Source organism: Bos grunniens, chromosome 23 (genome assembly GCF_055505025.1).
Source record: "Bos grunniens cultivar Pamir isolate PY7600 chromosome 23, Bosgru_T2T1.0, whole genome shotgun sequence".
In the NCBI taxonomy this organism is placed as follows: Eukaryota; Metazoa; Chordata; class Mammalia; order Artiodactyla; family Bovidae; genus Bos; species Bos grunniens.
The window spans coordinates 30,003,621-30,020,181 of NC_141187.1; positions in this window are offsets into that span (position 1 = coordinate 30,003,621).

Here is a 16,561-nt window from a genome sequence, read left to right on the forward strand (position 1 = left end):
TGGAAAAAGCTAGAGAGTTCCAGAAAAACATCTATTTCTGCTTTATTGACTATGCCAAAGCTTTTGACTGTGTGGATCAGAATAAATTGTGGAAAATTCTTAAAGAGATGGGAATACCAGACCACCTGACCTTCCTCTTGAGAAACCTATATGCAGGTCAGGAAGAAACAGTTAGAACAGGACATGGAAAAACAGACTGGTTCCAAATAGGAAAAGGAGTATGTCAAAGCTGTATATTGTCACCTGCTTATTTAACTTATACGCAGAGTACATCATGAGAAACACAGGGCTGAAAGAAGCACAAGCTGGAATCAAGATTGCAGGGAGAAATATCAATAACCTCAGATATGTAGGTGACACCACCCTTATGGCAGAAAGTGAAGAGGAACTAAAAAGCCTCTTGATGAAAGTGAAAGAGGAGAGTGAAAAAGTTGGCTTAGCTCAATATTCAGAAAACGAAGATCATGGCATCTGGTCCCATCATAGCCTTGATGTTCTCCTTTCCCAATTTGGAACCAGTCTGTTGTTCAATGTCGGGTTCTGATTGTTGCCCCTTGACCTGCATACAGGTTTCTCAGGAGGCAGGTAAGGTGTCTGGTATTCCCATCTCTTGAAGAATTTTCCACAGTTCATTGTGATCCATGCAGTCAAAGGCTTTGGCGCAGTCAATAAAGGCGAAGTAGATGTTTTTCTGGAACTTTTTTGCTTTTTCTGTGATCCAACAGATGTTAGCACTTTAATCTCTGGTTCCTCTGCCTTTTCTAAATCCGGCTTGTACATCTGGAAGTTCTAGTTCGCATACTGTTGAAACCTAGCTTGGGGAGTTTTGAGTGTTACTTTGCTAACATGTGAGATGAGGGCTACTGTGCAGTAGTTTGAATGTTCTTTGGAATTGCCTAAGTTACAAAAGTTAATATGCAATAAAATGTCAGTATATATGTATGGGTCCCATGAAGACTTATAGATCTTCTTTTTTTAATCCTGGAAAGAGACAAGGGCAGCTGGGGGACATTTTGAGTGATCATTTCATCATTCAGAAGTGCACTTCACTTATTTGAGAGTATAAACTAGAGTAGACAGAAACTGGCCCTCATAATGCAACGTCACAGAAGAATTTGAAAGATATGATTCATTCATCCAACCTGACTGGTTATGATGTAGCAGACCAAGTTCTGATCTAGATCACTGCTCAAAAAAGATTGAAGTTTGTCATTCTTTTCCCCTCCCTCACTCTCCTTCTCCAACCCCAGAATCTGTGCCCTCTTCCCAAATGAGGGGAATTTCACACTTGATGATCTTGGTGGAAGCAGACAGCTTTCTCCATTAGACAGAAAACCTTGCTTCCTAAATATTCTTGCAGGTAGAAAGAGGCTGAGGCTCCACCAGGCAGTTTACCACATGCTGGACTCTTCCTTAGGACGTGATGCCACAGAGAGACTGGAACTGCACTGAATGCCTTAGGCACATGTGGCACATGGAGCAGGGGTGGCGGTGTGTCGTCCAGGTGTCAGGAGCAGCAGAGATCAGGTCTAGCCCAGGGTCCATTGTCCAGCATCAAGGCTGACAGTGCTGTGAACAGGGGTATCTGTGCTCACCTGCAGGGGAAGGGGTTCGTGTGTGGGACCCGACCAGGGTGGGGTTGAGGATTCTGTTCCCAGCTGTGGCCTCAGGGCTGTTCAGTGGTTTTCCCTGAAACAAACCCAAAACCACAAGTGTGCCTCTCTCTGTTCCATTTAGAACAATTTGAAATCTTTTTTTTCCACCCAGAACTACCTAAGAATACCATGCAGGGAAGACTCAGAAAGCAAGGATTCAGAGACTTTTCCTTCTGCTTTATTATGATTGATATACAATATTGAGTCAGTTTATGGTGTACAATTGTTGATTTGATACACTTCTGTACTTCAAAATTATCACCACCATAGCTTTATCTGACAACTGAATCATGTCACATAATTACCTCTTTTGCATGTGTGGAGAAAATTTAGATCTACTCTCTTAGCAACTCAGAGACTCTCTTTATGGTGAGCTGATAATCACTTCCTAAATTTTCAGCCTGGTGATAGCACACGGCAGAAACAACATGTAACTCACACCAAATGCTTTTTCTTTTTCCTTTCAGGAAAAAAAACATTTAAATGTGTGTTTAAGACCCCTCCCTACCTTAATCATTCTCTGATCTTTAACGTCAGTGGATCCCAGTCTGCTCAGGACTGCTTGTAGAGCTTGTTACAAAATACTCAGGACTCTTCCCAGATCCACCATCTAGAGTGTAGGGCTCAGAGTCTGGGAATCTATTATGAACGAGCTGTACAGGGAGGCTGGTGCATAGCCAGGTGGGAATCCAGATCTGTGTTCTTGCTATGAAATGTGTGATCTGAAGATCAGCACCAACCATGATATAAATCTATTCTTAACCTTCTGTCTCTAAGAGGAGTGCAGGTGAAGGACATTCCTTCATGTCCTTCAGGACCCCTTTCCATGTGCCATCTAGACGTCAGAATGGTGCCGTCTGCTCAGGTGTGTGGTCTGATCAGTTCCCATTGCCCAGGGGATTAAGGATTCAGTCCTTGTCCCTCTGCTTCTATAGCCAATTGTCCCCTCATCTGTGACCTCATCTGTTCTCAAGGCTTTAAACATCATTTATATGGTGTCACCACTTCCATCTATTTCTGCAGTCAAGTCATCTCACCTAAACCCTAGACTAGTAAACCCAATTCAGCTGCCACTTCCCTAAACCAAATGCTGGTGGCGATGCCTCCCCAAATATGTTCCTTCCAGAGTCCCCTCATTTCCACAGTAGGTGCCCCACATGCTTACTTGCGAATCTCAAAATTTGCAGTCCTCCTTCACTCTTTCTCATAACTCAGGTTTAATCCTCTAGGAAATGCTGTAAAATGCAGTTTCAGAATAGATCAAGAATCCACTCACTCACTACTATCTTCCCTGCTCACACCCCAGACAAGCAGCAGCCTCCCCAGCCTGGACCCTGTGCTGTTTCCCTCAGGCTCCTCTGCGCCTCCCTCGCGCTTCACCTCCTGACTCTGCACAGCAGCCTGGTTGATGCTTCCAGAGAGCAGTCACAGCAGGTCCTCCTCTGTTGGTATCATCCTATGACTCTACAGCTTACTGAGATAAAATCAATCCCCTCTAACATCCTGGAGGCCCACAGGATCTGGCCGGACATGGGATCTGAGTGCAATTCCTTTTCCTCAGCCCCAGCTGCCTCCTGGCTCTCCCTTGAACACAGACACTCTCCTGCCCTCGTGCATTTGCCCTGGAGGCTCCTCTATCTGGAGAGAACCTCCCCTAGCCCTCCTTGTGGACATTCCTTCATGTTCTTCACATCTTTACTTAAAGGTCACCTTTTCAATGAGGCCCACTGTCCAGCCTAGTAACACAGCCACCTGCCCTGTCTCCACACACTTGTACCCTGGGTCACCTTCCTCAGAGCACTCATCAACCTGTAAGGGAAACACTCCCTCACTTACTAGGCTCATAGTCATGCTCTGCCCCTTCTCCCTAGAACACACTGTACATGGCTGACAGGGTTTGTCTGCTGTTAGTTCATTGAGCTCTCCTAGATGCAAAAAGAGTGTGTCGTGTCTCTGTCACACAACACATATTAGTTCAATAGATGGTCAGTAAAGCACTTCCCTATTCCAGAGATAGTGTCTTTATTGATGTGACCTCAGGCCACATGCTGTCTCGTGGCAGTTACAGCACAACATCCATTTGCACTGACCTCAGTGCCGCCTGTATTTTACTCACAAAGGTTGATCTCCCTTCCCTCCCACACCGATCAGCCTGCACACCACACACAAGGCTCTTTATCTCTTCAGAAAGGAAGATCCTTTGCTTCCAGCTCTTATATTCAACCTGCTGTGATTTTATTAGACTCTGTTTTCTAAATCCATGAGTTGAGACGGGAGCCAACAGTAGCCTTAGAAGATGTAAGGGCAGAAAAGGGGGCAGACTGCAGAGAAGAGAGAAACCCGGCAAGAATTAAGTCAAGATATGAAACTATTGGGTCCCTCCTCTTTGCAAGTTCCATCACGTGGTTCCTTTAAAAAGATGAAGAAAAGTTGGAAAGAAGAATCCAGCAAAATCTCTAGAAGGGGAGCAAGAGCTGGATGGCTCTGAAATTTCTCTCTTGACACAGCTGAGATCCTGTGTGCATGGATCCTTTGACTTGTGGGGACAATGACAGGCAAAGTGACCCCTGCTGTTGTCAGAGATGGGGTCACCCAGAGAAGAATGAGACCGGGCTCTACAAATGAAAAAGAACAGTCATTACACCAACAACAATAATACCAGTAACTAAATAAGCAAAATAAACACATTCAAAAATGACAGGAGCTAAGGATTGGACCAAGGCCTGAGCCTAGCCTAACTGTTTAAGAAACGCACCCTGCCCATGGTGCTGGAGATCAACAAGGCCCAGGTGACTTCTCAGTCCATGATCACAGGTCCTTGGTGGGACAAGGATTTACTGAGGGCACAAGGACAACGGAATGGAGAAGAGTAACCAGTCCAGGAGTGACCATGGGCAGTGCATGCATGCCCACCAGGCACGGATCACTGATTGGGCACAGCCCTGTTCACACTCAGCTCCTCACAGCCTCCTCCTGTTCTCCCGCAGCTGATTCAGCACAGCAAAGATGTGGATGGATCTGGAAGGTTCTTGGTGTTTCAATTTATTTCCTCATTCAAACTTTAGGAATCTTCACCTTTATTATTTAATCCCCCATCATGGCACCAATTAGTAAAAACAAATTCATATATATACAGATTTTGTCTTCAAAAAGGAAATAAGACATCATTACTCAGTGCATATGAAGCAAAGACAGCGATGGAGATGGCCCAGCCCCGTCTCTGCCGGAACAGGACAGTGTATCAGGGAAGAGAACATCAGGGTGCTGGGAGGGGGCGTGGTGGGCAGGGGTGACCAGTCTCCCCAACTCCTCACGTTATGCTAATAAGAACACAGACACATTCGGATGCAGCTGCAGAAAGAGGGGTCTGGGGATCTGACGTCACAAAGTGGGACTGAGCATCACTCAGTCCCCCCAAGGCAACTGTCTCACACTGTGAGAGAAAAGAATCAGGAACCAGTTTAGGTCAATCATGAAAGGGCTGACATTCTCCACAGTCCCCCACAAGCTCACATGTCCCACTCAGAGATCCCCAGCACCCAATGTGTCCCCTCTGCCCCAATCCCCCTTCCAATCTAGACCCTCCAGGGTCTCACCTTTAGGAACTGTGACAGACACATCAGAGCCCTGGGCACTGTCGCTGCCTGGGGGAGAACAAGACCAGGACGTGGTCAGAACCCACAGGAGAGAAACTGGAGAAGGCACTTTGAGGAGGGTGAGCCCCCCATGGCCTCCTGTCTGCACCCTCACAAGGGTCTCAGGAATCACCCTCTCCACACTTACTTGCAGCCTGGGTGTAGGTCCGTCCTTTTTCACCTGTGAGAAGAAAATATCATGTGAGAGGCCAGGGAGAAGGCTGAGTCATGAGACCCTACAGGAACCCCTAGTCCTGGACCCCAGAGAACTTTCTGGAACTGTGGTCAAAACTCATGCTAGGATCAGGAACACAGAGAAGGGAGACGTGTAAGATTGGGCCACCTGCCCTCCTGGAGGTCTGTTCTCAGCAAGGACCTCCCTTCTGCTGTTCAAGTGCTGGAAACCTGGTTCCCAACTGGAATTAGGAAGGTGAAAATTTTGTCTTTCATAACACACGTGTTTTAGAAAAGGAGAATGTTAGCATCAGCTCCAGACTCCACAAGTGTGTGGAGGGTACTTTCCAATAACCAGGCAGGTAAACTTCTACCTGGGCTGAAACCCCCAGTGAGACAAGAAATCTCAGGTCCCTCCCTCCCTTCCCTACCTGAGCACTTCTTCCTCCAGATCACAGCTCCAGCCACCATGGCCACCATGAGGAGAACCTGGACAAGAATGATGCCCATGATGGGGACAAAGGGCTGAGGAGGTTCTGTGGAGGCAAGGGAAGAGGCCCTGACCTCAGGCTTGAGTCCTGACCTTGCTGAACTGAGTCCTGAAGGGCTCCTGCTTTATCTGAGAGGAAGCTCCATTCCTACCCCCTCCTTACCCCATCTCAGGGTGAGGGGCCCCTGAAGCCCCTCGTGCTGCACACGGCACGTGTATCTCTGCTCCTCTCCAGAAGGCACCCCCAGGGCTGCCCACTTCTGGAAGTTTCCATCCCCTGAAGGCCTGGTCTCCACAAGCTCCATGTCCTGGGTCAGGTCCTCCCCATTGCGTTGCCAGGTCAGTAAGATCTCCTCAGGGTAGAAGCCCAGGGCCCAGCACCTCAGGGTGACCTCACGGTCAGAGATGGGGTGATGGGTCACATGTGCCTTTGGAGGGTCTGAGGAAGAATCAGAAAAGTCAGTTTGTGTAACCTCCATGGGTCACTGAAGCAGCATCATGTGATCATCCTGAGAAAGGACAGACAGTGATTTTTTCCCCAGCTTTACTGAGGTATACTTAACAAAAATTGTACACATTTAGAGTGTACTACATGTTGCTTTGATATATATGTACACTGTGAAGGTAATTAATGTATTCATCAACTTGCCTTATGTGTGTGTCTGTTCGAGAGGGCTGATGAGAATGATTAAGATCAATTTTAAAGTATACAATACAGAATTATTATTAACTATAGTCACCAGGCTGTACATCAGATCCCCAGACTTATTATGAAATTTTTTTTACCCTCTGAGCTATGGAACATTCAGGACCAAGGTTTTCAAAAAGGCAGCACAAAAGCTAGATAACATCTTGGAGATCAGGGATGATCTACATTAGTCCTTGGAAGTTTCTAGAATGAGAGACTAAGACAGGAGCTCTAAAAATGTGAGGGGAGAATACAGACTAAAGGTCCTGATTCTGGTGGAGGCTAAATGACTCAGAAAAGCTGGAGTCAGGGGGTTCTCAGAGTGAGAACAGGCCTTAAGGGAGAAAGTCAAGGATCACAAGATGATGGCTAGGGTCAAAGGGCACCCACACAATGAGAAGCCCGCCCACCACAAATGGAGAGTAAGCCCCGCTTGGCCCAACTACAGAAAAGCCTGTTCAGCAGTGCAGTCAAAAATAAATTAATTAAAAAAATCACATTCGGCACATCTGCTGCAATTAAACTAATTCGAGTTAAGTTCTTAGCAGTCCACTGTCATCTACCACGATCCATCCAATTTTTGCTAGAACCAGACTGGCAAATTCACTGCTAATATATTTGGACCAGGCTCCACCCCACATCCCTTGTGTATTCAAGGGTGGTATTAAGCACTTTCATTACCCTTGAGATATAAAATTGTTTTAGTTTTCTATCCTGGCTAAGGTTCAAAGGCTATTTCATGGGCTTCCACCTGCCCTATATTATCACCAAACTTTTATTGCACAGGTCAAACAAACGTGAGGTTCCAGCAATTGTTAAACATGGCCATTCTAATGACGCATTTGGAAACTGGGGAAATAATCACAGGGGGGATGTGTGGACACAGAGAATCCACTGAGACATGGGTGGACCTGAGACAGGACACAAACTATTTCCTGGTCCTCATATACCTCTCTTCTAATGGGAGTCCATGACGGTGCTTTGGTTCCCTAAGAATTAGTGTCAATTCTAATAAGCCTAGCAAAGATCTGGGCATTTTCTTTCTTCAGTGTATTGTGGCCGTTGATTCCTTTAGTGAAGGACTTGGGGAATTACTAATGTACCACACCTGCTATAGTGTTACAGAAACTATGGGGGCCTCTAATTAATGGATTCTGGGTCTGAGATCTGGAAACTGGTCAAGGAATCATAACTTTCTATTGAGGCCGTTTATCTCAGCCTTCAGCTTATTTGTCATTCTTCTACTGGCTCAAATATTAGGCAACACTCTTGTAAGCTGCCCTTCTATCTTGCCCCAAGGAGTATAATGGTCTGTTACCCATTTCCAAAATTCCTCACAGTCAGAATTTCTCTGGTTTCAATTCTGACAATGATGGCTATTTTGACAATTCTGCTCACTTTGTTTCTTACTTGCTGTCACCTGTCCTCTGGCTTTCTGGGATCTTATTATCCCCACTAATGCTAAGGAGACGTTAATGCTAAGTTCTGTGATATTATCTCCTAGAGTCAGCCCCAGCTCACCAAGGACAGACACAATGAGCTTGATACTCCCCTTACCTGTGCATTCCTTATTGCCTGATAAACAGTACCCTTTGTGTCTCTCCAAGGAAATAGTCACCTGTGTGTTTTCCAGTTCTATAGCGTAGATTCAGACTAGCATGCCCCCTTCTCTGAACCTTTTCATCTTTCTTTCTACAAACTGCCATGGCAGTTCTGGCATCTATATTTCATTTAATTGAGCCATCACTTTCATTAGAAGTTTTATTTTTTTTAGATATAATTCACATATGTTACTCAATAATTTAATTAATCAGTAGTTTTTATGTTCATAGAACTAATGCAACAAATACCACATCAATTTTAGAACATTCTCATCACTCCAAAAACATTTTCAAAAACATTTTCATCACCACACATCCATTATTTCTCAGCAGTCATCCCCATTTCCATCCAGCATTCCCTGAGCCCTAGGCAACTACAAACCTACTTTCTGTCTTTATAGATTCACTTATTAAGGCCCCGTTGTCACCAAGTCGTGTCTGACTCTTCGAGGAAACGGACCCGTTAGATAAATGGAATAACACAATGTCAATCTTTAGTGACTGACTTCTTTCACAAAGCAAAATACTTTCAAAGTTCATCCCCATTGTAGCATGAATCAGTACTTCATTCCTTTCCATGGTCAAATAATATTGCATTATGTGGATATATCACGTTTTATTTATTCATTCATTCATGTGTTCATAGACATTTAGGTTATTTCTGTGTTTTGGTTATTATGAACAATGTTGCTTGAATGTATGTTCCAAACTTAATAATACACTTTAATAATTATTACTTCATGTAATTTTGGGAAGTTTCTATGTTTACGTCTTCAAGGTCACTGATCATTTCTTCTGCAATGTCATATCTACCATTACACATCTACCATAATCTACCAGTCTACCAATACACATCCAGTGTATTTTTATCTCAGAGATTTTCATCTAGAATTGTAATTGTGATCTTTCAAACATCTTTCATGTCTCTGGTATAACTTTTTGAACATAAGAAGTACATTTATAGTAACTTTTTATTAAATTGACTGCACTGTGCAATGTAGTTCCCTGACGAGGGATCAAACTTGTGCCCCCTGCATTGGAAGGCAGAGTCTTAACCACTGGACCACCAGGGAAGTCCTATAATAATCTATAGTAACTTTTATTGTCACTGTCTGCTAATTCTAACATCCTGGTCTCTGCAATTCTCAACTCTGTCCCCTTAACTCACTGGGACTGCTGGGCTCTCTTAGGGCTCCTCTCTTCCCACACTGTGTCCTGGAAGCTCTCTCCAGGAAGGAAGCTGGACAATTGTAGGCCTTGCCGCTTTCGTTTTCTTATTCGTAGAAGTCACAGTGCTTGTGCTGCCTGATGTCCAGGGTCTGAATACTGTTGTTTCACGTTTTATCTGATTTCGTCATTGTGTAAGACAAGAGAGTAAATCTGATTCTTAATGCTCCATGATGGCATTTTCAAACTTGTCATTTTTCTCTTTACACAAAATATCTGGGTTGTTTTATTTTCTATGTTTTATAATTTAAAATATTGAAGTTTTATGTACTATTGTTTCTTGTGGTTCTCAATCATATTGTCTTTCGCCCACTTGTACTTATACATCTCCTGCTCCCAGCTGTTCCTTTATCTTGCACCATTATTTGTGTAAAGTCTTTGTCATATAACGTAGGTTAAATGTCAAACAAATATATTAGTAATAAATGTGAATGAAAATGTGGACTAAGAAATGGAATATAACAAAATAGATCAGTTTGTCAGAGATGAAAGTGAATGAGGAGGATATTGTCAGTATAAGGAAAAATACTGGTCATAGTATTGGGGGAAACAAAACCTCTTTTTTTCTCCTCTTCTTATCAACTCTATTAATTTATGTTTACTCTTAGAATATTATAGGGTTACAAAGTAAGGAGTAAAGGGAACATTTAACTTAGTAATTGAATATTAGATTCTCTATATATGGTCTAAATATAAATGATACCAAAAGATTGAATGAGTGAAAGTCACCCAGTCATGTCCAAGTCTTTGCGACCCCATGGACTATATAGTCCATGGAATTCTCCAGGCCAGAATACTGGAGTGGGTAGCTGTTTTCTTTTCCAAGAGATCTTCCCAACCCAGGGATCAAACTCAGTTCTCCCGCATTGCAGGCAGATTCTTCACCAGCTGAGCCACAAGGGAAGGCAACCAAAACATTATATAATATAAAATTAAGTGTGGTAAGTACAAAGCCCACTTTCTCAACCGCTCACAGAAAGCTATCTAAAATACAGACTCCTTTGCTCATCTCTATCCTGAAGTATAGAATTTGGAGGGGGGAGTAAAAGAATTGACGAGTATATTAAATTTTAATAAGCAGTTATGCTTTTTTCAACTTTGAAATAAAGTAGTATAAAATTTTTTTTTAATGGAGGATAATTGCTTTACAATGTTGTGTTGGTTTCTGCTTACAACAAGGTAAATCAGACATAAGTATATAGATATATATCCCTCCCTCTTCAGCCTCCCTCCCACCCAAAGTAGTGTAAAATTCCTAAAGGGCACTTTTGCAAATCATCTCCACAGTTTAAGTGTGCTTGTATTTTGATGCAGAAATAACTAAATTCCTGGGACTTTTCTGGCTTCCCAATGGTTAAGACTCTGTGTTTCCAATGCAGGGGGCATGGGTTCAACCCGTGGCTGGGGAGCTAAGATCCCACATGCCGAACGATGCGGCCAGAAGAAAAGCAAAAAAGAGAAATAACTAAATTCCTAAAAAGGATTTATCCTAGGAAGATAATCACACCTGTCTCAAAAATATTAATATGTGCTTAACGATGTTTCCTGAGTTGTGGTTTATATAAGCAAAAGAGTGGAACTTATCTAAATGCTGTAGTCAATATAATGATGATGTGCTCAGTCGTGTTTGACTCTTTGTGAGCCCATGGACTGTAGCCTGCCGGTCTTCTTTGCCCATGGGATTTCTCAGGCAAGAACACTGGAGTGGGTTGCCATTTCCTCCTCCAGGGAAGATCTTCCCCACCCTGGGATCAAACCCAAGTCTCCCATATTGCAGGCAGATTCTTTACCATCTGAGCCATCAGGGAAGCCCATTATAATAATGAAAACTGTGAATAAAGGAACACTTAATATGTCTCAGGCAATAAGACCATGTGATTTACATGGTCAAATTTTATCCTCAAAGCAAACCCATGAAGCACCCAATTTGTGATCATTTTGTACTGAGAGAGTTTAAGGACGTGGTGGAGTTGGGGTTGGGATTGAACCCAGGATATCTTCCGTCAGAAACCTTTGTGACCTGTTTTCCATTAGGTCCCAGTCCATGAGGTAGCAGGCATGACTCTGCACCCCGTGCTAGTGAACTGTTGCAGTGTTCCAGAATGTTCTATGATAAGAGGCTGCTAGGTTCAGAAGTCAGGAGGACATCAAGTGGCAGTGTGGCTTAACTGCCTGAGCCACACTAAAGTCCATCATCCAGGATATGTTTTGAGGCCTCCAGTGGGTCAGGATCTGCTAGTTCCTGGAAACAGAAGGAAGAGCAAGGGTAAGACCCTGGTGATATGGCACTTTAACTGTCATAAGGGAAATGAACATTTAGCAGAAATCATAAAAGAAGATAATCAAGAGACCTAATGGATTCCATATGACTATAATCAATAATATATAAAAGATGCAAAAAAGATATGGCATATGAAAAAAGACCAGAATTACATACTATTGTATACAGAGAAGAAGAAAGCACTCTTAGAAATTAGAAATATGATCATAGAAATAAATAATTTAATAGAAGAATTAGAAAATTAAGTTGTACTTCCATTTAGTGCTACAAAATGGAGAAGAAATGGCAAGAAGGAAAGAAGAACCATGAGTTCTGGGTTATCAGCAAGGGATTCCAACACATCAAGAATATAAGTTTCAAAGAGAATGGATAGTACCAAATATTTTTAAAATTTCAAGAAAGTTTCTCAGAGTTTGACAGACAAAAGTTTATACTTTGAATGGTCCCAACCAAGTTCTCGGCACAGAAGATGAAAACAGATCCACACAAAGATATATCACAGGTGAAATTTTGGTGAAAAGGGTGCAAAAGAAGAGACTTTGAGCACTTCCCTGGTGGCACAATGGTTAAGAATCTACCTGCCAATGCAGGGGACACAGGTCTCAGCCCTAGTCTGGGAAGATTTCATATGCCCAGAGCAACTAAGCCCAGGCACCACAACTACTGAGCCTGTGTGTCGCAACTACACAGCCCACTCGCCCTTATGCTCACCCCGACTACTGAGCCCGCAAGCCTAGAGCCTGTGCTCCACAACAAGAGGAGCGCGCCCCGCTAGGTGCAACTAGAGAAAGCCCTTGGACAGCGACGAAGATCCAGCGCAACCAAAGACAAAGTAAATAAGATTTTTTAAAAAAGAAGAGACTTAGAAAACTTCAAGAGGGAAAAAAAAATCTTCTCTGGAGAAGCTAGAAAATGCTGAAGCAATGCTTTCTAAATTCTGAGGGAAATTATTTCCAAGACAGAATTCTATACCAAGTCACTATGTGAGTAAGTGGAGAAGGCAATGGCACCCCACTCCAGTACTCTTGCCTGTTAAATCCCATGGATGGAGGAGCCTGGTAGGCTGCAGTCCATGGGGTCGAGAAGAGTTGGGCATGACTAAGTGACTTCACTTTCACTTTTCACTCTCATGCATTGGAGAAGGAAATGGCAACCCACTCCAGTGTTCTTGCCTGGAGAATCACAGGAATGGGGGAGCCTGGTGGGCTGCCGTCTATGGGGTTGCACAGAGTCAGACAGGACTAAAGCGACTTAGCAGCAGCATGTGAGTAAATGCTAGTAGCCTAAAGACATTTTTAGATATTTGTGTGTGTGTGTGTGCGCGCGCACGCTAGTCACTCAGTCGTGTCCAACTCTTTAAGACCCCATGGACTGTAGCCCACCAGATCCTCTGTCCATGGAATTCTTCAGGCAAGAATACTGGAGTGGGTTGGCATGCTCTTCTCCAGGGGATTTTTTTTTAGATATTTAGAGTTTCAATATTTTACTTTACATGTTCCCTTTCTCAGGATACTAACAAGATGGAGTAAAGGGACAGTGTTTGAAAACCAAAGAGGGGAACATGTGAGATCCAGGCAACAGGGCAAGCCAGTAGGAAAGAGAGGCAGAGGTCAGCCTGGGATGAAGTGAAGGAGATTCCGAATGTCAGCCACGCCCATGTGAGCAAGGAACCTGTCCCCATGTGGCAGCACCGAGGGCCGTGGGAAAGTGTGCAAAGAGACGAAGTTGGTAGAATATCTGATGTGCTTGAATATATTCATAAGGACTTAGGCTGTGGAGGAAATTTGGGAGTGATCTCATAATCAATACAACAGAAACTAAGCAAATGAAGGCATAAGACATTTATTAACTCCAGAACAATGTTTTTAAAAATTCAAGGGAGAAAAATTATCACAGTCTACTAAATGCTTAGCCGTGAGTAGCATTTGTTTATATGGTAATAATAATGTAGACACTGAACACTGAGCTAATAAAAATTATAAAACAACTATTTGAAGGATTGTGGTATGTTAAAGGAGAAGGCAATGGCACCCCACTCCAGTACTTTTGCCTGGAAAATCCCATGGACGGAGGAGTCTGGTAGGCTGCAGTCCATGGGGTCACTAAGAGTCAGACACGACTGAGCGACTTCACTTTCACTTTTCACTTTCATGCATTGGAGAAGGAAATGGCAACCCACTCCAGTATTCTTGCCTGGAGAATCCCAGGGACGGGGGAGCCTGGTGGGCTGCCGTCTATGGGGTCTCACAGAGTCAGACACGACTGAAGTGACAGCAGCAGCAGCAGGTATGTTGAAGAGAGCTAATTCACTAAAAGGATACACATACAAAAACAAAGAAGGAGTATCATGAATGTGCTATTTAGAGGAACAGAAATACCAATAAGAGAAACACACAAAGTTAAAGAGGTTGGCTCTGGAATCAGAAATGGGATGTATGGAAGATTGGGAGGCTTCCCTGGTGGTTTAGATGGCAAAGAATCTGCATGAAATGCGGGAAACTTGGGTTCATTCCCTGGGTCAGGAAGATCCTCTGGAGAAGGGAATGGCTACCCACTCCAGTATTCTTGCCTGGAGAGTTCCATGGACAGAGGCTGCAATCCGTGGGGTTGCACAGAGTTGAATACGACTGAGTGACTTTCACTCACTCAATTATTTCCATTAACAGGCCTTGTAGTAGTATTTATTTTTCAAGATATGTCCATATATGTATCTGATAAAAATAAAAGACAGCACAGTAGGTGAGAGCATGGACTCAAGTATTGTTCTATAAGGAAAGTCATAGAAATGGGGCACTGGTTGGAGGGGGATATGGCATCAAGTGGTGGATTTTAATGGGACCATATTGTTTTCATTTATTTGGTTTCATTTTGTTTGTTCTAATGAGAGGTATTAATATTATAGCACATTTGTATGCAAGAATGAGTGATACAGTAGAGACTAGGAAGTTGATTATTGGGGGAAGCAGGGGCCCAATCTTATGCTCAAGCTGAGAGGTGACCTTAGGTATGTGCAGGACCATCCATCATCACTGGTTGGAAGGCAGAGATACAGACACAGGGCTTGGGGCCACTGAGATCTGTACCCATCAACTTAGAGCTTTGGCACCTGGGCAGCATCAGTTTATATAATAAACTAGAAGAAAATACAACAGAATATTTCCAAGTGTGAAGGCTACAGCTATTTTTATTATCATTTATTTTCATCATTTTATAAATTTTCTATAGTGAACATACGTTACCATATATATTATAGAATTTCCGTATACATTATAATCAGAATTTTAAAAACTTGGTTTAAAGTTTGAAGGAAGACAGATGGGTGAAAACGTCAGGGACTTGGGGCGAAGAGCTGGAAGTGCAGGATTGCCTGTTTGGACTCTGGTGCAATAAACTTACAGGGCTGCTTCTCCATTTCCAGGACACAGTTCTCTATGAAGGGCAAGCAGGATCTTTCCCTTCTTTGGGAGGCTAAGTCATTTATTACTATCTTGTCAACTCATTGATGCTTTTAAGAAGATGGTTTTTGAGTTTAACATGGTATTTTTACTGCTTTTCAGTGCAAGGATTTGTCCACATACTATAGCCCATCTTTTCTAGAAATGGAAAATGGAAGTTCCATGAAAAGATCTTTGGGGAGTTTCTGGTTTCAGTTCTACTATAAGCAGCTTGGAAATTACATTTCTGTCCTTAAGACAACTAAAAACCTGAATGAGCTGAAAAATTACCAATTCTTCTAGAATTCATAAAAGAGAGGAAACAAGGGCAAACCACTGCCCCCAAGATGAAAAAAAAAAAAATTCCCAGAAGTTCCCCAAAGCAAAATTTGAGTTTACTATACACTGGGAACTATTCATATAGCATTTACATTGTATTTACGACCATTTCCATAGCAATTACAGGTATTGTATTACAGGTATTAGAAGTAACCTAGAGATGATTTGGAGAAGCCAATGGGACCCCACTCCAGTACTCTTGCCTGGAGAATCCCGAGGACAGAGGAGCCTGGTGGGCTGTGGTCCATGGGGTCGCTAAGAGTCAGACATGACTGAGCGATTTCACTTTCACGTTTCACTTTCATGCACTGGAGAAGGAAATGGCAACCCACTCCAGTGTTCTTGCCTGGAGAATCCCAGGGACGGGGGAGCCTGGTGGGCTGCCGTCTATGGGGTCGCACAGAGTGGGACATGACTGAAGCGACTTGGAGGAGGAGGAGAGATGATTTAAAGTACACAGGAGGATGTGTGTAGGTTATGTACAAACACTATGACATCATTTAAAAGGGACTTGAGCATCCACAGACTTTGGTATCTTTGAGGGGCCCTGAAATTAATCCCCTGTGGGTGCTAAGGGACAATGTAGATCAACTGAATAGAATGAGGAGCCTAGAAATAGACCCACATAAATATTGTCAACTGACCTTTGACAAAAGAGCAAGGCACTACAATGGAGGAAAGATAGCCTCTTTAATAAATGGTGCTGGAACAACTGGACATCTATATGAAAAAATATCAGTCTCACACAGACTTTACACCCTTCACAGAAATTAACTCAAAATGGAGTATAGACCTGAATGTAAAATGTTAAACTGTACAACACCCAGAAGGTGATATAGGAGAACCTTGATGAATTCTGGGTACGGTAATGACTTTTTAGATGCAACACTAAAGGCACAATCCATGAAAGAAATAATTGATAAGCTGGACTTTAATTAAAGTCTTCTACAAATGTAGAGGATGTGGAGAAAAAGGAACTCTTATGCACTGTTGGTGGGAATATAAAATTAGAGCAGCCAATTTGGAAAGCAGTATGG